We start from the raw sequence: 23,661 nt of genomic DNA on the forward strand, positions 1-23,661 counted from the left end.
AGTGCCTTTAATCCATCTAAGTTGAATGAGATTGATAAGGTCATTGCTCTCAAGGAATTTACATTCTGGCAGGGGCAATAAACAGACAATAACATATAAAATATAGGAGATAGTGGTAAGTGTTATCCACAGAATTAAAATAGGCTGATGGGAAAGATGAGTGAGTACCCTAGGTGGGTGCCCAGGGAAGGATTCTCTGAGGAGGTGACATTTTAGATGAGAATACAAGAAAGACTGAGCCATGTGTGAATCACAGAGAAACTCATTTGAGGCAGAAGAGCTAGTGTGAAGACTCTAGAGAGGGAATGAGCTTGGAGTTGTGAGGAACCAGCCGGAGCACGGATGGTGTTTTAGTCATGGAGACTTTTGAAAGATTTTAAACCAATTTATGATCTGATCTACTTCATGGTTCAAACAAGTTTACTGTCATTACTATGTGCAAGACTGGATGCAAAATGCCAGGTAAGAAGCCAGTGTGGTGGTTCAGAAGAAATATGATGTCTTTGTCTAAGGCTAGAGTCACAGAAATGCATAGAACTGGACAGATTCAAGGTGTTTGCTGGAGTAGATTCAACAGTGTGTAGATAAATGGCTTTTGTGAGTTGAGTGAAAGAGAAGGCTCGAGGACAACTGTCAGATTTGCAGCTTGAACAAGTGGCTGGATGTTGGCGCCATTTTCCAAAATGGGAAGAAAGAGGAATATAAGGGGTAGTTACTGTGTGGGCAGAGAGCTGTGGCTCAAAAGTTCTGTATTGGTCATGGCAAGCATGTGAAAATGTTAAGCCGGCAACTAGAGTCAGGAGTCCTAGGGATACAACATAGTTAATGATAAATATCTGGGGGTGATCAGCATAAAACTATGGGCTGGATGGAATCCCCTAAAGAGATTTAGCAGAGAAGAGAAGGGGTGAGTATAGGATCCCAAAGCAGTCTTACATCAGAGGTCAAGTTGAGTACATGGACCAAGGGAGAATGAAAAGAGTGTGATGGGAGATAGAAACGAAATCAGAAGAATGTGGTATCTAGGGAAGCTTCAAGAAGCAGAAAACAACCCAAGGTAAGGCCAGGAAATACAGAATTTGATTCCATGTAAAAGAAATCAGGTTTAAGCATCCAGGTATATCTACAATGATTATGTTTCTACAGCACTTAAGGAGCCCTTAACCGTAAGTTTGCCAAGAGGTCTGGAGAGTTCCATTGAAAGGCAATAGACAGGACTTCCAATACATAGGAAATCTGAAGGACACTCATCAGGAAGATAAACAAACATGCAGTTTTAATCAGAGTCACTGCAACAAGGAGATTAATGTACTTCAAGATAAATGTAATCTTAATAAGTGGAATGGATCTAAATGTAATTAATTATTACACACTATAAGGAAATAAGAATTATATGTAACATAGAAGTATTAGAGTTTTTCACTCCATCATTGATGTTTGGGTTTGTGGCACAAATTGAATAGTAATTCTTTTTGATAGAACTATCTTCATTTAGGAAAACTGTAAAGCTGATTAGGGGTAGAAGGAACACTCGGAGAACATGGGTCAGCATCAACCAAACTGCTCTACATTAAAATGTCTAAGAATTTAGTAGTGGGGAAAGAAAAGGAGAAGACAGTGCTAAGCCACATGGCAGGGAGGTGGAGTCCGAGTTGCAGAAATAGCAGAAGGGTTTTTAGGAACGTCCACATCCAACACTGAATTTCAATATAATGCTACACAAATAAATACCTCATGTGCTTAAAGAAAAACCTGTATGGACATTTAGAAACTTCACACAGATCTTCCAAGCAGCATTTATTCACCCAACTGTTAAAATCTTAAAGCTGAGGATTACTTGACATTTGAAGAAAGCCTCTAACATAAAAGGAAGAAAGGAAACTCAGAAGAAAAGTTTGATTAAACTGTAGTTAATGACCTCAGAGAGATAAGCTATTTATTCTGCAAACAAGGTCAGGATGCTATTAAGCAGACATTATTATTAAGATAAGAAAGGGCTCTTATAAATGTAAATAGAAGAGCTAAAACTATAGAGGAATCCAGAAGGCCCAATACCCTACAAAATAGGGTTTGGAAGAGAAAACTGTTAAGAGAAATATTACAAGGACATTTTCTGGGCCTGAAGTACATGTATGTCCAGGCTGAAAAGGCCTCCTGAGCACCATGCATGAGAGAAGACCCACCACCATTTTAAGTTTCAATAACGGGAAAAAACAGTTCACACACAAATGATCGAGGGTAAGAATGGCCATGAACGCTGTACCCAGCGCTATCTAGACAGAATGCAAATTTTTTTTTTTTTTTTTAAGACCTAAATAGTCTGAGAAGCCTTCTAAAGGATGGCTCCCCACAAAGCTCTAAGGTAAACCAAGAAAGAAGGAATGCTATCCAGAAAACCAGGAATCCACCCCGGAGGGAGAGAAGGAAATCCCCTGGAGGAGTATGACCAGTGGGCGTAGGGGTAGAAAGCACGCAATCCAGGCGAAACCAGATGACCGGGGACATACAGCAGAAAAAGCTTTCCAGAAAGTTTCCAACGAATTATCTGGTAGATTTTTACATCAAGGGCTGTGTTGCTTGGGAGAAGAACTGCAGGAGCCCAGCAGCCCTGCTTCAAGTACCGACCCTGCCATTTAGGACCCCACCATGCTAGTCAATTACCCTCCATGCTTCACATTTCCCAATTATGAGATGGATCATAATGTACGTACCTCACTGAGTTCCTGTGAAAAATAAGTCCGTTACTATACTTAATGTGTTAAAAAAACAAAAAACAGTGCCTTGAATATTACGCTACTGGAGGCACTGGAAAGACTTACCATGTACGGAGAAAACTAAAGGCATTTTTTTTTTTTTTTAAAAAGAGACCAGGGCGCCTGGGTGGCTCAGTCGTTGGGCGTCTGCCTTCGGCTCAGGTCATGATCCCAGGGTCCTGGGATCGAGCCCCACATCGGGCTCCCTGCTCGGCGGGAAGCCTGCTTCTCCCTCTCCCACTCCCGCTGCTTGTGTTCCTGCTCTCACTATCTCTGTCTCTGTCAAATAAATAAATAAATAAAATCTTTAAAAACACAAAAACAAAAACAAATTCTCAGCTCTACAGAAAGCAATAACTGGACAAGAAGGGAAACATGGTAATAGGGTCCTTGGCTCAACAGTGACTATTCCATTGTCCTATAATACAAATATTGTATTGGATGGAGGAATGGTAAACAGATATACAAGACATAACTTTATGTACCATAATAGAATGTGAACAGAGGTAGCATTCTATTTAGACTATGGAAATAAATATTAAAATGAAGGGCTAATTACGTCTACATTACTCCTCAAAAGCACAGGATGTGATAAACTATGGCCATTTGGTACCATAAATGAATAAATGTTTAAAAATTTTTTAAAAAGGAAACACAGGAGGACCAGGTGGTTTTATAGTTTCTGACAGGGGCCTCAAGGTTAGGGTCCATGGCACTAAACACTATGAGTTTGCACTGTTGGGGAACAATCCAAGAGAAAAGCTACCCTCTGCGAGCATTTCATTCCACAGTCCCAGGACGAGTCTCTCACCCTGGAAAAGCCTTTTTTTCTATCTGGTAAGGGGCCTGCTGAGGCAACTTACCCTTTTTCTTTTTGATCTCCACTGCCTAGGACCTGGGTTAAGTTTGGCTTGATCCTACAGCCCCTCCTTTAAAAAAAATAGTAATAGGGGCGCCTGGGTGGCTCAGTCGTTAAGCGTCTGCCTTCGGCTCAGGTCACGATCCCAGGGTCCTGGGATCAAGCCCCGCATCGGGCTCCCTGCTTGGCGGGAAGCCTGCTTCTCCCTCTCCCACTCCCCTTGCTTGTGTTCCTGCTCTCGCTATCTCTCTCTCTGTCAAATAAATAAATAAAATCTTAAAAAAAAAAATAGTAATAAATTTTGGTTAGAAATCTTATTTTCTTTTTTTTTTTTAGAAATCTTTTTTTCTAAAAGTCATGACAAATGATATTTATTTATTTATTTAAGATTTTATTTATTTATTTGACAGAGAAACACAGCGAGAGAGGGAACACAAGCAGGGGGAGTGGGAGAGGGAGAAGCAGGCCTCCTGCGGAGCAGGGAGCCCGATGTGGGGCTCGATCCCAGGACCCTGAGATCATGACCTGAGCTGAAGGCAGACGCTTAACGACTGAGCCACCCAGGCGCCCCGACAAATGATATTTAAAGGCATATGACTGACATAGGGATAAATATCCCTGTCATGCTCTGAAATTAAATAGATAAAAGGCACTGTGCCAAAGGACAGCCCGCAGAATGAGCGAGAAGGCATACAGGTTGTCCACACAAGGATAAAGTTTAAGTGAGACCTGATTTTGTCTGAGCTCCATCTGATGTTTCAAAGCCAAGGCAAGCTCTGAGTGCCCTAATTGCAGCCCCCAGGTATCCAAGCTGGCTGGTACTTTTCTATCTCAGTGACCATCCCAGGGGCTTCCTTCCATCCCTGGCTAGGCTGCTTTATGGTACTCAGCCCCCACACTGTCTTTAAGGGTTGAATAAAACCGCAAGACTAGCCAGCACGGAGGAATTCCCTTTATTAGGCATTTTCCTGTCTGGAGGACAGGTGTGTTTGGATTTCAATGACCAAACTGAAATTTCTACAGCTGAGCCAAAGACCGCTGCTCCAGAAACCCAGAGGGAGACCTGGGGGGTCCCGTGTTACGTATTGTATCTTGGCAACACTTCTTGGTGCTGCTGACCCATAGCAGAGGCCCTGCTTCTTTGTGATGGGCCTTGGCGTAATCATATTTCCAGCTGTGTCAAGAAGAAACCATGTGATAAAGGGGTAAGGAGCCCTTGCTTGGGTCATAGAAACACCAAGGCACCGCCTGAGAATGAAATCCCACTCAAAATATGTGAACACACATTTTATGGCATCCTCGGGAAGCAAGGATTTTTTTAAGAAACAAAATCCGTACAGATAATTTTTTTTTTTTAGACCATCTGAAATTCTGAGTAAGCAGCCTTGGATGTATAATACCCATGGATTTTGGCACTTTCAACAATACGCAGGAGGTCTGAGATTTGGTTTTTAATTCCTTCAAGCATTTCCCTATAAAACTGATGCATGCCAGCCATTTTTTGTAGAAAGAATTTTAGTTTCCTTTCTCACCTTTTCTTTCCTAGAGGCTAGTGCTATGGTAAAAAAAAAAAAAAAAAAGAGAGAGAGAGAGAGAGAGATTGAGGATGGGAACAAATACTTATGAATTGCCCCTTATGTGGGCAAGTTACTATTCCAGCACGATGCCCAGCACAGAATCAATTTTAAACATGAAGACACTGGAGTGCAGTTGAAAATGTCTAAAATCACAAGGCTAATGAGCAGTAGAGGTGAGATTAAAATGAGGTTCCCCTGAATCTGAAATTGATGCTCTTTCCATTATACCATGTTCCCTCTCATAAATCCAAGCACAGAGCTTTGTTTTCTCTTCTGCGCTGCCGCTCACAAAGATGTTGCAATCCATCTATTCATGGAAGTCATGTAAGACAGTCCTGTAATTTCCAACTGTGAGAGTGAATGCACTTATCTCTATTTATCAATTAAGGCTCCTGCTGTGACATGTTTCTCTATCTTGCCAAGTATTTAAAAATCTCCATTATGCATTGCTTCTCACCTTGCCCGGTGAAAGTTGGCAAGCACTGTTATCCTCACTTAATAACTCCAGTTACCCAGGGAATAGCCTGGATTAGAAGCGATGATACCCAAAGCTCATGGATAAGCACTCTGAGTCTCCTGTCTAGACTCCATGAATAATTCAGAGGTCTATTTGGTGGAAATCCAGTTAGGAGTCTGGCAGATAGGATGGCAGAGCTGTTCCATACAGGACACTATTCATGCCTTGGTTTCCTCCTAGCTCTCTGACTGCGTCTCCTTAGGGGCAATCTAATTCCCCCATCCTTTAAGAGTTGGTGTAACACAAGGTTCTGGTCCCAGCTCCCTCCTTGGTTATTCTCTTTGTTCATTCAGCCAAAAATTATGGGAGCTCCCATTACTTGTGCATGTCAACTGCCTGTTGGCATCCAGGTCTATTTCTGGCTCTTTCCCTGTTCTGCTCTACATTTTAGGCTCCCTTGCCCTCTAGCGTCTGGTTACTTTCAATTTATGGGTGGTATAATGTAAAATTGGAGGGGGGAGAAGGAAAAACCAGATGCTGCTTCCATTCTCTCTCCCGCATTTCCTGGGGAACTTCGGGTCCTGGACCCCAACTGGTGACCTCTCCAGGCAGCCCCCCCAATGCGGTTCTAGCTCCTGCCAGAAAATGTGCTCCCTTCCTCTACTGTCCCTCCTTAGGGTGATGGCAGCTTCCAGCTGTTAGTGATCTGTGGGTTACCTCATTGCTTCCTGTATGGCTTTCCAGCTTTTCTATACCCTTCTGTACTAAATCCCATTGGCTTGGAAAAGGTAGAGGACTGTTTTCCTGGCTCTATCTTCTTAGGTACAAGTTATAGGAACCAAACCTGACATGTTGGCAGGAAAGGAATTAGTGGGGAGATCAAAGAATCTCTGAAAGGACAAAAGGAGGAGAGGCTCTGAGAGTACAACAAGGGAAAGAGCAATGCTCAAAAATATCCCATTAGAACTGTTCAGTGAAGCCAGGCTCTATGCATGGGCGGGGGGCGGGGGGGGGCGGTGTACAGACCATAGTTCCACCAACACCGGATGCTGGACACTCGCATTCACATTGTTGTCTCTGCTACCGTCTGGCAACAGAATCCATTCTGGGCATTTCCTTTGTCATGCCAGGAGCTTCCAATTGAAGGGAGTGGAGTGGGTGTATCTGATGAGCACAGACCAGGTCATGTACCCACCTGGGGCTGTAAGTGTACCTGACCTTTCCAATTCCCATCATGAGAGAGGGGCTCTTTACAGGCAGCAGGATAATTTAAATACAAGATAAGGATTTGGGTGCTGAGTGGACAATTTAGTTTGGACAGCCATTTAGACAAGGATTCAAATGTAAGTGGTTTATTTGGGAGTTGGGGGGAACCCCTGACATCAGTGGTGAAGAAGTGGGGCAAGTAAGATCAGGAAGGCAAAACAGCCAATGGAGGGTGAATTATCAACTGAGTTATCGCCATGGGGTAACTAGAAATAATTCCTCAGAGTGTGAAGGACGTGGAGCAGCTGGGGTGGGACTTAATTCCCCATCGCTCTGAAGCTCCCCCGCATAGGTGTGGCCCGAGTGGCCCATGCCAGACAGAGCAGACCTTCAGGCAAATAAAGGCAGGAGTGGACTGTTGCAAGTTGGACAGATGGGAGCTGGAGAGGTAAGAGAGAGAAGATAAGGCAGGGTGCAGGGTGAGTAGCAAAGGTCCACTAGGAACTGCTAAGCACTGAACGTGCAACAGTGGACAATAGAGAAGCATTCCTAAGCTGGTGCTCTTGAGATTGAGACACTTGAATAGGTAAGTGGGATGAGAGCAGTAATAGTGCAGCCTTGGGAGCTAGGGCTCAACGTCTAGCCTGTGAGACCCATGAGGATGGGGACAGCCCCCTACTCATTTTTGAATCCTCAGTGCTTAGGACAGTCACTACTCAATATATGTTTTCTGGCCCAATAACGAACTGTTGGGCACAGCTTTGGGAGGTTATACTCATTGTCTGTTTCCTCACCCAGCAAGGTAGGTGTGTCCTCATTTTGCAGGGAAGAAAGTTAAGGCACTCATTGTCTCAGCTTTGAAGTATTTTCTCCAAAAGATTTATCTATCCAGTGTACCCCATTACCCGGGCTCTCCCTATTGGAGAACTTAGCTTCTGGATTGTAAATACAACTCTTCCTTGTACATTCTCATGAGCAAGGTTCTTTGGGAGCAGGAACTATGTCTGTTTAGCACTATATGCCCAGCATCCAGGCTAGTGCTGACACATTCTAAATGTGTAAACCTCATTTACAGTGATTATTTTCTGCATGGCTTGAATAAATGAATAAGGTTCAGAGGTGTTGAGTAACGGGACAGGTCACAAATCTAAAAGGTGGTAGTACTGAGGCTTGAACTGCAGTCTGACCCCCAAATATCTCTGGTGCTTTGCTGAGCCTTACACAACTTATCTGTGTGCGGCAACTAGAAGATTTAGGTTGGCTTGAAGACTGCTATTTTAAGATCAAAATAATTGGGCAGGAAGTGTTTAAGAACTTGCCATAAGCATCACCATGAGGGAATGACCAACCTCAACCTGTAGACCTAAAGCAAGGAGAAGGTTCTGCGAGGACAAGGCCCCATTCCCAAAGCCTTGGCTGAACTGGAAAACCTTTAACATTCCCTGTAGATTGATATTCTAGGGTTTTTAACTTAATCTCTAGGTAGAAGTAAAATTGTTCACTCCAGCACCAATAACCAGTTTACATTTTTACCTTACTAAACCAAAATAATTTTAAAATGTTGGATAAAGTATTTAAAGGAACATGAAAGATATATCGGGTACCTTAAGACACTGGGGAAGAGTCATGTCAAACTTCCAGCTTCCACGGAGCCACCTTCAAAACGAAGAGGAAGAGGGACACATCTTCTATCTTAGTTATCACGCTCTTATTCTCTCATTCTTGCAACACCAGAAAGCATCATCCATCCTCCGTGCATGCACTTTCCCTGTTTTCCCAATTCTAAAATGGTCAAGAAGCAGCATAGAATTAATAACTAGGAGCAGGGAGAGGGAATGGGAGGTGAGAGTTGGAATGGACAGGAAATGCTATGGGAGATGGTTATAGACATGACAATGTACACTTCCTGATTTTAAAGTGCTAAAATGTGCCGCCCAAGAAAGTGCTAGAATTGAAAAAAACATGCCAATTAAAGATAAAATCTTCAAGTGATACTAATGGAAAGCCTATATATATTTTGTCCCAATGAGATAATTAGGTATAATTAAATATGGGAACAACAAAAAGGGGTTTCACATAAATTACAGTTTTGAGCAGGTAAATACACATTTTTAAATTTCTTAGAAGCATGTATTTGGATTGGTTTCTGGAAAAACTAAATTGAAAAATTATTCACCAATCAAAAGTTACATATATAATAATGCAGGTGCTTTGACAGTGCAAACTTTCTTGGTCAACATTGAAGTAGGATCTAATTTCTACTTTATCTCTTTTTCTTCTGGAAAAAAATAGGCCTATGCCCCAACAACTTTTAAATGGAAATCCATACAGCCAATCAGATTAATAGCCATTCCTTTGACTGGATCACTGATTCAGAAACTCAAGAAGTGAACATAGGGTTGTATTTCACCTGGTTCTTACCACTTCCATCAGTTCCAGCAGAGTCCTGCCCCAGTACTCACCAATAGGGTAAAAATGGCAACCAAAAGCAAAACTCCCTTGTCAAAGATAGCCCAAGGAGAATCAAGTGCAGGACAAAGACATTGAATATATATATATATATTCATATATATATATGCCAAACTAAGAGAGGGTGTGAAAGAGAAAAGATGTGGCCTGAGTACTGTTGCCCCTTCTTCTGAGCCCTAATCAGTCCCAGAGCCAGATGCAGCCTCAGAATATTTCTTCAAAAAGCCATGCCAGGCAATTGGAGACAGAACTTAAGAGAGAATTCTTTGCTTCCATCACCGAGGACCGAATATTTCAAGCCATAGATATCTCCCATATATATATTGGATCCTGGCTACACTGAGCTATTCACCCATCCTTGAGTAGACCAGGCATCTTCAAGCATCTGTGCCTTTATTATGTTCCCTCTACCTGGAAATATCTTTTATCTACTCTTCTACCTGTGGAAACTTTTTTTTTTTTTTTTAAGATTTCATTTATTCATTTGTGGGAGAACATGTACAAGCCAGGGAGAGGCAGAGAGAGCAGCAGACTCCCCGCTGAGCAGGGAGCCCGAGTGTGGGGCTCAATCCCAGGACCCTGATATCATGACCTGAGCTGAAGGCAGATGCCCAACCGAGTCACCCAGGCGCCCTGGAAAACTTATTTATTCTTTGTGGCTCTATCCAGTAATTGCCACTTTAGTTTGAAATTGTTTATTTCATGAGTTCTAGCTGGAGGGACCTGGGATATCTAAAAAAATTGAGCAAATAATGACAATCATTACCATCATTACATCCAACATTTAAATATACAAAAATTTCAGTCCAAAAACAAAGCTCAAGAGGGAAATGAACTGGAATTCTTTTCCCTACCTCTTTTTCAAAGTTCTAGCTTCTACTACAAAGTGAGTCAATATAAAAAAGTTTAGTGTAAACCTGAGTTTCTACTGTAAAATGTTTGTTTACCAAGGACAGAAATGGAATTATAACACCATTTTGTCCTGAGCCACAGAAACTTCTATCAAAGCAAAACTCCTTCACAAAAATTTTAGAAGTTAGCAAATGCTCTAGGTCAGTTGTTCCCAAGGCTGGGCTGATTCCCAGGATCATAAGGGGAACTCCTAAAGAATATACATTCCTTGGCCTCATCTTGGCCTGTATCTTTGGGAAGTGAGCCCCAAGAACTAATTAGTTGTATAAAAGTTGTCCTAGGTGAAATGAAGAACCACCAGGCTAACTATCAGCAAGTATTCCTTACAAGTATACGTCAAGGAACAGAAATATCTGGACACACAATATTTGAATTCCACTGAAGCAGGGACAATACTGGCAGTCAGTTTACTCATTTTGCTCTTTTGGCATTGTAGTTATGGGAGAAAAAGGACTGCTCAAAATTTCAACAAATTTCTGAAAAACAATATATTGTCTTAAATGTCTCATGGTTGTCTTCAGCCTGAACAAGAAAATATTTGGGGACAGAACTTTGTTCAAATTCAATTTGATTTATCCAACCATGAATAATCATTTTGTTTGTTTTACACGTCCATTGCCAAAAGAGCTTGGTTTTTGAGACCTCTGCTATACAATGACCTCATCTTCAATAAGGAAAGAACTTGGATATGTTCAAAGAAATATAAACTTCCAGTAATAATAGCTCTAAAAATGAGAATCCCTGCATATCTAATTTACAACTGGTTTGGGGCTACCAATTCATACCATCGGGTAAGATTCCAATCTGTTAGACTGGATTAGTTGGATATTTTCTGACAATTCTCTGCTACTCTATGGGTAATCCATACATATCTGGTGATTAGTCTCCTGTTAATATGTTCTATTTATGCATGCTCCAGTGGGAACTAAGGGACGTTGTGGATACAAATGAATGAACTGACTCAAACCCTAATAAGGAAATAAGAGGAGGAATGCACTGGACTCTCAACCACCACATCAAGTTCAACATAGCCTTGTATATCCTGTGGCTGGCAGGTAATAAGAAGGACACCTATATGCATTAAGCAGAATATCTGAAATTCCTTTGAAAAACATTCATTTTCATGAATCTCCTTTCTGTGCTCTTTGTTTGCATTTGAGAAGTAAGCTTAGAGACAAAGTACAAACTCAGAGTCCATCGAAGCAAAGGTAGACTCCCACCATCTTTGTAATGAGTCCATTTGCTTTGCCGTTAAGATAAATTTGACAGTCCACATGGAAATTAATTTAAAAACCATGGCTTGCTAGGCATGGGAAATACAATGCTAACGTTTGCTGGGTTTCCCACATAAGAATTTACAACTTTTACAACACATTACTTTTGGAATGAAGTTGCAATACTCACATTCAACAGGGCAACTGAGACTTTCCATGTTTTCTCTGCAGATATGGGGTGCAGATAACATCAAAAGGGAGAGAATTTCTTGGAGCAGGTTGTCTTTTCCAAAACTGGCCACATTGATATTCCAGTTCCTACATTCTTGCAGAACTTGCCAACCAAGAGAGGTAGAGTCTAATTTTCTTCTTGAACCTGGGTGATGCTTTGTGACTACCTTAAGAACTTGGAGAAAAGATGTGTGACTTCCAAGTTTAGGGCATAAAAGCTTGAACCTGGCTCTCTTTTGGGACACTCACCTTTGGGAGACAAGCAGCCATGTGGCGGGGCCACATGGAGGTCCCAGCCCACAGCCAGCATCTACTGCCAACACATGAGTGCCCCTTCAGATGCTTCTACTCTTCAGTCTTCCAATTCTATTTCTTCACCCCACCTGATGCCAAGTAGAAGGGACACAATGTCCCCACCATGCTCCATCAAAATTGCAAACCTGTGAGCAAAATAAACATGATCATTGTCTTAAGCTACTGTTTTGGGTGATGTGTTCTACAGCAATTGGAATACTTACCTTCTGTCAATACTTTGTCACTTTTCACCAGGAAAACAATTTAACAATCATTTAGCAATGAATCTCATAACAACTGCCTTATATCCACTATGCATTTGGTCACAATTGGGCCCACATCAGGTGAAATCTGTGCTTGTTCCACTTGGACACTGTAAATTCTTTCTTTAAAAGTTAAAAAATACATACTCATTAAAATTCACATTTTACAGATTTTTCAGTAAAAAAGAAAAGGAAAAAGAACATCCTACATCTTTCTGAGGTTATCATACCAAATCCAATGTGCATCTTTCAGACCCTTCTCCACACACATACCCTTGGCCCATCTAAAGACTTTCCCCGGGTAGGTCATGAATTTCTTATTATTATGTTGTTAAATCAAGACTAATGATGCTAATTATGATCTAGCATATGATCATATGCTAGATATGATGATGTTTGCCAGTTTCTATGTGCCAGGCAATGAGGAACATGGGTAGCTTGACAGTAGCTGTGGTGGGAATATTTTAGTTCTGATTTTTCATATTTACATTGGCAAGTATGAAAAATCAGAGCTTTTGCTTCGGGGAAAACCAGTTGTTAAATTTACCATCAGGGACCATATTTCTCTTTGCTTATTAATACCTCTCCAGCACCTGGGCCAGTGTCCAGCACTTGGAAGGCTCTCAATAAATGTTGAATGAATGAATGAATGTTCTAATCACAGGCTCAGACAGTATTCCAGCTGAGGCACTTCTAAAATGAATGGGACCTACCAGTTTTGTGAACAAGCATGCTTCTAAAATGCAACTTCTATTTATTCTTTGTTTTCAGGCATTTCCTTATTTGGATAATTACTCTCTCTCTGGGTGGCCAGAGCCAGTGACCCAGCTGAAGTGTGCAATTCACAGGGAGGCACAGTTCCCCAACAGTCAACTTATCATGGTGAAAATTAAGTCAAACCTCACAATCAAAAAGTACCATCCTTCTTATCTCTGTTGCCAGCTTTTGTCATACTCAGATTTTTTTTTAGGAGTGACCTAGTCAAGAAAAAAAAAATTAGAAAGTACAGAGAAGTGCACACGTACTGTGGGTGTGTGTGTGCGTGCACATGTGGGATAGGTAGATCTTTTTGGAGAAATCTACATACATAATAGATATCTTCCTTAAATAGAAATGGTGGGAGGGTTGGTGGGAGACGGGGAAGAAAGTGTGAATAATGAAATATAAAAAGGAGAGCAATCCAGGCCTTATCTGTCAGAGGAAGGAGATCATATCTGCAAAATGGTTGCCTCCAAAATTAAATATAAGCAACATATGTGCTTTAGGCCTAAAAGACCCAAGGCAATGTGGTAATGATCAGGTGGGGGACAAAGGCTTTCCCAAAGAGCAAAACTACAGACTATTTAACCATCATAACCTGCTCCAGGTTTTGAGTCACTGATAATAATCATGATTTGTAGAATGATAAATGTCTACATGGCACTTCCCCAAATTCCATCTCTCTTTAAAATGCAAATGCTTTCCAGAGCAGATTTATCTTTTCAATTAACCTTCTTGTGGGTTCCAAGAAAATATTTGGGGGCAGGCTAGATATGAAGAGATGAAGGATAGTTGTATTGGTATTGATTTACTCACAGATTATTCTTTAAGGCTGATACCTTCCAGTGTTGGGCTAACAAATGGGCATCTAGTGGAATTCTTTCTTCTTTCCTTTTTTTCCCTAAATTTCAGGAAATGTTAGGAATCTTAGTTCTGTTTCTATGAAAAAAAACTCATTAGGGTATTATAAATATGGGTGTGGCTTTGGTGAAAGTTATACATCACCATTGGAAAGCAGATAGTCTCTGATTCCTTGCTTTTGAGACCTATGAGTAATTTCCACCACTAGTAATTTGCACCATCATTCTGGTAGCATTTCCAAAAGCAAGGCTCTGGAGAAATTCACAGAAGTCAGGAAAAGCTTTGTATTCCCCCTGTAGAAATCAAAGAGGATGAATTTAAGGGAATGTCTAAGAAAATTTCTAGCATTACAAAGCCTTTTCACGTCAGCAAAATAAATTAATTTACCAAGAAATCTTAAATGGAAGAGTAGAAAAGTCAAAGCAGGGCACAATGTGAAAGGCCAACGATGAGTCAATACTAGAAAACCTGTTAGTATAAATTAGAAGTCAAAAGAGAAAAACAACTTTCTCCTCCTCCTAATTCTATCCCCCTTCCCATCCCTTCCCAAATAATTTATCCCCAAAGCTATCAGCTGGGTCCCAGAAGAAGTGGGAGTGTGCTGGAACTTGAGTGGCGTGAACATAGCACGCATGTGGAGAGGGGAGTGGTGGTGGACGGAAGATTGGTTTTACCCAAGAGTTTGATCACACAGGTAACTATCTTCAAGATCATAGAAGGCAGGTTTTTTACTCCTAGGGAAGGGAGTTACAAATGTGGAAAACGAGAAAACTAGAATAAACCTAGGCAGTTGAACTGGAGTAAAAGTATCACTATAAACTCAGCATTTTCTATAGATGGATGGATTGTTGGACAAATAGGAAAAATCACATGGACATAAGCATACATACATTTCTCTAGCTCAGTCCACTAAGGGGCTCAGAAGCACTGATACCCAAAGAGTAGTCAACATGCCAAGATGACTGAGGACTCTGGCAGAAGTACAGAATCAACAGCCAAGTAGGTAACAGGCCCATCTTACTCTCTGATGTTCAGACAAAGCTTGGAATGCTGTGCTCAACTAGGAGAGGTACACTTAAAGCACAGATTCCCGGGACAGTCCAGAGGGTCCTATGATTAACAGCCAAAGGAGAGGAGGAGATTTAATCTACTGAAAAGAAGAATTAAGAGAAATATGAAAATGCTCTTCAAATTTCCACATGGCTGTCATGAGAAAGAGAGATCAGGTTCATTATCTCAGGGATTCCAAAAATAGAACAAGGACCAATGCACAGAAATTTCCCAGATAGCATCTAGGGACAAGAAAAACTGTTCCAACAATTAGACTCGCTCCACAGAGGAGGAGGAGGCGAAGCATAAAGGAGATGATAGATCTGCCCTCAGAGGCTTCTAATGACTTATCAGGCTGTTGCAATGTAGACGGCTGCCATGGCAAGAACTGTACTAAACTGACTCTGAAGATCTTGCAACTCAAACTGAGGTCTGTGGACCAGCAGCACTGACATTACCCGGAAGCTGGATAAAAATACAGATTGTTGCTCCCACCCTTAGACCTATGGATTAGAAGTGGCATCTTCACAGGATTGCTGCATGAGTCATATGTACATTAAAGAGTGAGAAGCAGATTAATATCATCTGATAAATGATTCTACAGTTGGCCTTTGAACAATGGGTCAAGGGCCCCAACTCTCCACAGTCGAAATCCATGTATAATTTCTGACTCCCCCAAGACTTCACTGATAGCCTGGAAGCCTGACTGATAACATAGTCAACACATATTTTGTATGTTATATGTATTATATAGTGTATCCTTAAGGTAAGCTAGAGAAAATGTTAAAAGGTTAAGAGCAAATACATTTACAGTACTGTCTTGTAAACAAATCTGCACATAAGTGGACCAGTGCAGTTTAAACCTGTGCTGTTCAAAGGTCAATTGTATTCCTTATTGGTGAGAAGTAGTCTCATTAAAAGTCAGTGATAAATGGGTGTGAATGCAGTCATGTATACTCTCCTTGGACCTGACGAATGAGAATGTATCAAAAGCTCTCACCTTCCTCCAGGTTTCTCATTCATTAGGTCTATACTCTAGGGAGCAATTTTAGGCTGCTGTCCACTCTCTAGGACTATGTGCAGAAGGGAAAATGGCATTCTGCCTTCCAAGCAGTGTATGTGAATGCATTAGTCCTATCTTCCAGGATGGTCTTATTCTTGTAGAGACATAAACTTCCAACTTTCAACAGCTGTTAGTCCAAAACCTCAAAGAGTGGAAACATAACCAGACCTCATGCATAAGACAAGAACCAGGGCATTTAATGACTACTGGATGTTAAATGTTTATCATCTTCCAGTCCCCAACTCATAATACCTTAGGCTGGGGACCAACCAGGGGATACCCCTGTGTTTACTGCAGCATTATTTACCATAGCCAAGTTATGGAAGCCTTTTAGGGCTCCTCCCCAACACCACACTTTCCCTGGTTTTCCTGTTACCTCAATCCAGAATATCCTCAAGATGTGTCCTTACCGGGATAATATCTGCACCAACTTTAAGACTCAGCTGGGGATGAATTCACTCCTCCAGGCAGCACTCCTTCACCTCCAGGTTGGATGACATGTTGCCCCTCTAGGTTCCCACGACACCCTGTATCACTGGAGACCAGCGCTGTCCAATAGAAATAAAATAGGAGCCACATAAATTTAAGTTTTCTAGTAGTACAGTTTTTAAAAATTAAAAGGAAACAGGTGAAATTAATTTTTTTTTTTTTTTGGTAAGGAAGAAGTTAAACAATCACTATTTCTAGATGACATAACACTATACATAGAAAACCCTAAAGATGCCACTAAGAAACTATTAAAAGAATTCTATAAAGTTGCAGGATACAAATACCTAGAAATCAGTTGCATTTCTATACACTAATAAGGAGGTAGCAAAGAGTGAAATTAAGAAAATAATTCCATTTACAATTGCAACACCAAGATAAAATACTTAGGAATAAATTTAACCAAGGAAGTAAAAACCTATACTCTGAAAATCAGAAAACATTGATGAAAAAATTGAAGATGACACAAACAAGTGGAAAGATATTCCATGCTCATGGATGGGAAGAACCAATATTCCCTTCTGCCCATAGTCCTAAAGAGTAGACAGCAGCCTAAAATTGCTCCCTAGAGTATAGACCTAATGAATAAGAATCCTAGAGGAAGGTGAGAGCTTTTGATACGTTCTCATTCATCGGGTCCAAGGAGAGTATACATGACTGCATTCACACCAATTTATCTATCACTGACCTTCATGGGTTTGGGTAGTCCATACTACCCAAAGCAATCTACGGATTCAGTGCAATCCCTATCAAAATACCAACAGCATTTTTCACACAACTAGAACAAATAATACTAAGATTTGTATGGAACCACAAAAGACCCCAAATAGCCAAAGCAATCTTAAGAAGAACAAACCAAGAGGTACCACAATCCCAGATTTCAAGATCTATAAAGCTCTAGTATTAAAACAGTATGGTACTGGCACAAAAACAGACACATAGATCAGTGGAACAGAATAAAGAGCCCAGAAATACACCCACTATTATAGGGTCAATTAATCTACAACAAAGGAGGCAAGAATAGACAATGAGGAAAAGACAGTCTCTTCAATAAATGGTGTTGGGAAAACTGGACAGCTACATGCAAAAAATGAAACTGGACCACTTTCTTATATCACACAAAAAAATCCCCCAACAAAACACAAACTTCAAAATGCATTAAAGACCTAAATGTGAGACTGGAGACCATAAAACTCCTAGAAGAAAATATAGGCAGTCATCTTTTTGACATTGGTCTTCGCAACATTTTTCTAGGTATGTCTCCTCAGGCAAGAGAAACAAAAACAAAAACTATTGGGACTACACCAAAATAAAAAGCTTTTGTAGAGTAAGGGAAACCATTAACAAAACAGAAAGGCGAACTACTAAATGGGAGAAGTTATTTGCAAATGATATATCTGATAAGGGTTAATATCCAAAATATAAGAACTTATGCAACTCAGCACCAAAAAAAACCAAATAATCTGATTAAAAATGGACAGAAGATACGAAGAGACATATTTCCATAGAAGACATATAGATGACCAACAGACATGTGGAAAGATGCTCAACAGCACTCATCATCAGGGAAATGCAGATCAAAACCACCTTGTATCTGTCAGAATGGCTAGAATCAAAAAGGCAAGAAATAGCAAGTATTGGTGAGGACGGGTAGAAAAAGGAACACTAGGGCACTGTTGTAGGGGATGTAAATTGGTGCAGCCACTGGGGAAAACAGTATGGAGGTTCCTCAAAAAATTAAAAATAAGAACACCATATGATCGAGTAATTCCACTGCTGGGTGTTTACCCAAAGAAAAAGAAAACAATAATTTGAAAAGATATAAGTACCCCTGTGTTTACTGCAGCATTATTTACCATAGCCAAGTTATGGAAGCAATCCAAGTGTCGACTGAGATTAATGGCTAAAGAAAATGCAGTGCGTGTGTGTGCACGTGCATGCGTGCGTGTGTATGTTTATATAGCAATAATATGGAAGTTCCTAGAGAGTATTATGCTAAGTGAAATAAGTCAGAGAAAGACAAATACCATGATTTCAGTTATATATGGAATCTACAAGAAAGGAATAAACAAACAGCAGAAACAGTCCCATAAATAGAGGGAACAAACTGATGGTTGCCAGAGGGCAGGGTGGTAGGGGGATGGGCAAAATGGGTGCAGGGGAGTGGGAGGTACCGGCTTCTAGTTACGGAGTGACTGTGTCACAAGGATAAAAGGTACAGCACAGGGAATGGAGTCAGTGGTATTGTGAGAGCATCCTATGGGGACGGGTGGAAGCTGTATGTGTGGCGAGCACAGCGTAATTCACAGACTTGTTGAATCCACTATGTTGTGCACCTGAAATTAATGCAAGATCGTGTGTCAACTATACTTCAATAAAAAAATATATTTTATTTAACCCAGTATACCCAGAATTTCAACAGGTAATCAATACTATACTGGCTATTATTAGGTATTTTACATTCTCTTATCAAACCAAGTCTTAAAAATCCCACGTGTATTTTACACAGAGAACACATCTCAATTTAGTCGCAGCAGCTACACGTGGCCAGTGGTGACTATATTGGACAGGCCAGCCCTAGACTGGAAGGATGTGGGGCACCTGGGTGGCTCAGTCCATTGAATGTCTGACTCTTGATTTCGGCTCAGGTCATCTCAGGGCTGTGAGATCGAGCCCGTCGATCTGAAAATGCACACACACGCACTGCATTTTCTTTAGCCATTAATCTCAGCCTGAACCCCATGGGGTTCAGCACTGGGTATGGAGCATACTTAAGATTTTAAGATTCTCTCTCCCTCTGCCCCTCCCCCTCATGTGCCTGCTCTCTCTCTAAAAAAAGTAAATAAATAAAAATAAAAACCTGACATCATCTACTTATAGGTTTGTCTTCCCTACTAGAAGGTAAGCTACCCAAGGGCAAGGTCAACATGTTACTTACAGTATTATCAGTGTCCTATCAGTGCCCAGCATGTACTGAGCGCTCAGTGAATGCTTGTTCAACTAAAGTGACCGGAGGGTATTCTGAGAGAAGGTGGAATTTCAGCAGCTGCTCAAAGAGCAGCTTACATGTACTTACAATAACTGTAATAGAAATAATAGCTAATACCTTGGTCTTGGACCATGTTCTGCGCTCCTTAGATGCATTATCTCATTCAGTCAGTTCACAACAATGCCAAAAACTATGTATCATTAGTACTTCTACTTTATGGATAAAGAAACTTGCCCCAAATCATACAGCTGCTAAGTGGAAGAATGAGGACTTATGGAAATCATTCCAGAAAAACAAAGGACATGGCCACTAAGCAGACACACATACACACCACAATAAGTGAAAAGTTGAAAAGAAACTGTATTTGCAGATGTGATAAGCCTGCCCCAGTAGGTAAGCCTTCTCAGGACTCGCCTCTACCAGCCCCACAGCATCTTTTCTGGGGCTCAGGGACCTGCTGAATGTTGCTTTATACAGGGTGGACCTTTTTCCAAGGGTTTGAACGAGCCCTTCCTGTCTTGAAATTTAATATCTTTCGTATTTGTCTTCTGAGTTGTGTACATTCTGCCTGTGTTGTCAAACCCACAGAGCTTTTCAGCAAGGACTTTAGTGAGTAAAGTCACCTTTCCAGTGCATCTTCTCCCAGGATATGGAGGGACAGAGGGACATAAACTTCTTCCCTGCCCCTCTGTCTCCAGAGAGTCCTGCAGCCCCGCTGGGCAAGTGACTCGCCTATGGGCAAGGGAAGTAATCCTTGCTGGTATGTGTGCTCTTGTTTAAGGCAACTAGGCTGAACTTAAGAAAAATGATGCAGGGGCGCTTGAGTGGCTCAGTCGGTTAAGCATCTGCCTTCAGCTCATGTCATGATCCCAGGGTCCTGGGATCGAGCCCCATGTCAGGCTCCCTGCTCATTGGGGAGTCTCTTCTCCCTCTCCCTCTGCCCCTCCTGCCTCGTGCTCTCTCTCAAATAAATAAATAAAATCATTTTAAATGAAGCAGATTTCAAATTTGGTGGGGGTTGTGAGGGGATGGGTGGTGATGTGTACAAAAATTCCATTATCTCTAAGCTACAGGAACCAGAACCACATCTGGCAAAGGAAATAAAGCCAGAGAGGTAAGGAAAGAATAGATTAGGAGAAGCCTCGGAAACAGGCAGCCGCATTTGGACTTCGCATGGTGGGAAATGAAGATCCCTGGAGGGTTTCTGAGCCTGGGAGTGATGTGATGAAAACAGTGATTAAGGAGGATGAAGTGCAAGCAGGACAAATTGAATGGAAGGGCTGCAATCTGAGAGGAGGCAGGCATCCAGGCCCGGGGAGGTGCAGAGAGCAAGACAGAAAGCAAGCCTATTAAGGAAGGAATCCACGATTCCACATAAATTAACATCTGTCCACCCCGAAGTCACTTTACTACCAACTCACTACCAGTTTTTTTTTTCTCCTTTTCATGACCTTACTATATTTGGGAAGGCAAAAATAAACCTGAGAGGAGCTGAATAGTTTCATTAAACTGATAATAAAATTTCATCTCTGTGACTAGAATGGTTTAACTGTGTGTGTACCCTGCTGAGCAAATAAGCTTCATTGTGAGCACGTGGAACGGTCTGTGGGGTCAGAAATGACACTCAGAAAAATGTATATTATGTCCTTACTCACAGAATAAACAAGCACGATGAAAACAATGATTTTTTAGAGCAGCCTCATGTGGATAAAGCCCATAGGACAGAACAGAAATGGCTGTCCCCAAGGTGGTGGCCCCAGCTGGAGAGTATCCCAAGCTCACTGCCCTTCTGGACTGAGAGCCCCCTGTCCATGTCAGCTCCCACCGTGGCGGGAGGGACAGGCCGACTCTTAGGTGGGCCAGCCCTGCTTGCCAGAACCCTACCCCCCTAACCTCCACATTCTTTGGTTCTGGCTGCAAGTTTAAATGTCCAGAGACTCAAAAGTTATTTTCATTGAAGTTTAGATCTGGAAAGAGCCTTGGAGAACATCTAAACCCATAGTTTATGAATATTTTCAAGCTGCACACTTTTTTTTTTTTTTTTTTTACAAATTAAATGGAAATACAATGGAGAAATATTAACTTGGAATCCTCTGGAAGGAACTCTGGGGAAAAGCCCAGGATTCCATCTACTCATTCTGTCCCCTTCCCTGTTCTAACCCCACCCCCAACTTACACACTTTGTGGCAGACCCCGAAGTCTTCCCCAGGACCTGGGAGTTGAAGAGAAAGCAGTCTGCAAAATACTGTGAAGTCTAGTATGTTTTCTGTTTTGTTTTGGCATCTTGTGACAGGTGAAAAGTTAAAGCCCAGAAATTTAAAACAGGACTTCCATTTCCAGCCACAGAACACAGGAAATGACCTAAAAGCCTCCTTGTAGAATGCTAGAAGGCCGCCTTCTTTAGCTAGAATGCTAGCTCAGTGCAACTACCCATTTCAGTGCCTGACATGAACTCACAAAGACATAAATTCCTCAATTTGAAACTGGGTATAACGTATGACCCAGCAATTCCACGTGTCCCAGAACAGTGTTTATCCAATTCTTCATGGAGATGGGTCAGAGGATCACTTCAGTACATTGTAACCAGCAATTTTTTTTTTCCAGGCCACACTCAACTGATTGTAACTAAATAGAAAATAAGGGTATTATTTTGAGAAACTTTTATTCCACATCTATGTGTACACACATAATTATAACCCATATGCTGGGTGTCCGTGTAAAGTGTACCTTTAATGGTGGGTATAGACAAAACAGTTTGAAAAAAATGCTATCTTAGAGAAACTTTTGCATGTTACTATAGGAAATGTATAAGAACACTCACTGAAGCATTGTTTATAATAGTGTAAAATTAGAAGCAACCTAATTGTTCATCAACAGTAGGATAGATAAAACATTTGGTGGTCCGGGCGCCTGGGTGGCTCAGTTGGTTAAGCGACTGCCTTCAGCTCAGGTCATGATCCTGGAGTCCCGGGATCGAGTCCCGCATCAGGCTCCCTGCTCGGCGGGGGGTCTGCTTCTCCCTCTGACCCTCCCCCCTCTCAAGCTCTCTCTCTCTCTCATTCTCTCAAATAAATAAATAAAATCTTTAGGGCGCCTGGGTGGCTCAGTTGGTTAAGCGACTGCCTTCGGCTCAGGTCATGATCCTGGAGTCCCGGGATCGAGTCCCGCATCGGGCTCCCTGCTCGGCAGGGAGTCTGCTTCTCCCTCTGACCCTCCTCCCTCTCATGCTCTCTGTCTCTCATTCTATCTGTCTCAAATAAATAAATAAAATCTTTAAAAAAAAAAAAAAAAAAAACATTTGGTGGTCTGTCCATGAAACATTATACCACAGAGCAGTTAAAACGAATGGGCCAGACCTATGTTGCTGAAATCTAATGCTCAATTGAAAAAAAAAAGAGCAACAGAACATATAGTGTGCTTCCATTTACTTCAAGTTTAAAAACATGCAGGATGGCCATACTTACTGTTGAAAGATGCAGGTGTCCAGAGAAGAAGTGTGAAAGTATGAAGGTTTGGGACAGTGTCTGTCTCTGGGGTGGGAGGAAGGGAAATGGGATCAAGGAGAAATCCACCAAGTACTCAACTAGGTCTGCAGTGAGCTGGTCAAAATGTTAGGACTGTTGCCTATAACTCATTGGTGGCATTGAGTTTTGTTACTGCATTTGCCCTATTTTGTTGTTGTTGTTGATTAAAAAATGTATGTCTAAGTCACGTGTACTCACCGAGACCAGATGGCTGATTGGTAGAGTCATCTGGAAGAAATCCAGGGCAGGACCCTGATGATTCCCAATCCAGTCGTCTTTCCACACAGCTCCCAGTTCATGATCTGTTTGGAAATGAAGGATTTGTATCATTTTGGTCCTAATCTTAATCATTTATTTTTACCTGAGGGATATTGTTCCCCACAGCCCACCGAGGCCACATCTGCTCTAGCCAGAAATAGCACAAAGCCCACTCGCTCTGTGAGGGTGAACTGTTGCTTCACAGTTTGTGTTTTGGCTCTGTTTTCCAGCCTCGCTTGTGCACTGCAAATAAAGAAGAAGAAGAAAAAAAAAGTGCTGAGCCACTGAAAGGTCAGGAGAGAGATGATCTAAACAAAAAAATCAGAGGCAAAAAAAAAAGAGAGAGAGAGAGGGGAGAGGGAGAATCGGTTTTGCTTGAGGGACTACACAAATTCACAGGAAGTGATCAAATTAAAGTCAGAATATCGCTGAGAAA

General features: G+C 41.5%; 1 long non-coding RNA gene across 1 annotated transcript in view; it reads right to left on the minus strand.

Moving 5' to 3' along the window:
- The window catches only part of LOC118026335, a 69,936-nt gene that overhangs the window by 5,234 nt on the left and 41,041 nt on the right, over positions 1 to 23,661 (minus strand). The window contains exons 7-13 of the long non-coding RNA XR_004683533.1: positions 23,357 to 23,468; positions 23,166 to 23,269; positions 16,379 to 16,516; positions 11,928 to 14,148; positions 11,638 to 11,853; positions 8,457 to 8,634; positions 3,617 to 3,682 (exon numbers count right to left, since the gene is read on the minus strand). This is a non-coding gene — a long non-coding RNA (uncharacterized LOC118026335). The remainder of the gene's footprint in view (positions 1 to 3,616; positions 3,683 to 8,456; positions 8,635 to 11,637; positions 11,854 to 11,927; positions 14,149 to 16,378; positions 16,517 to 23,165; positions 23,270 to 23,356; positions 23,469 to 23,661) is intronic.

Source organism: Mirounga leonina, unplaced genomic scaffold (assembly GCF_011800145.1).
Source record: "Mirounga leonina isolate KUSES-001 unplaced genomic scaffold, KU_Mleo_1.0 Mir_224, whole genome shotgun sequence".
NCBI lineage: Eukaryota > Metazoa > Chordata > Mammalia > Carnivora > Phocidae > Mirounga > Mirounga leonina.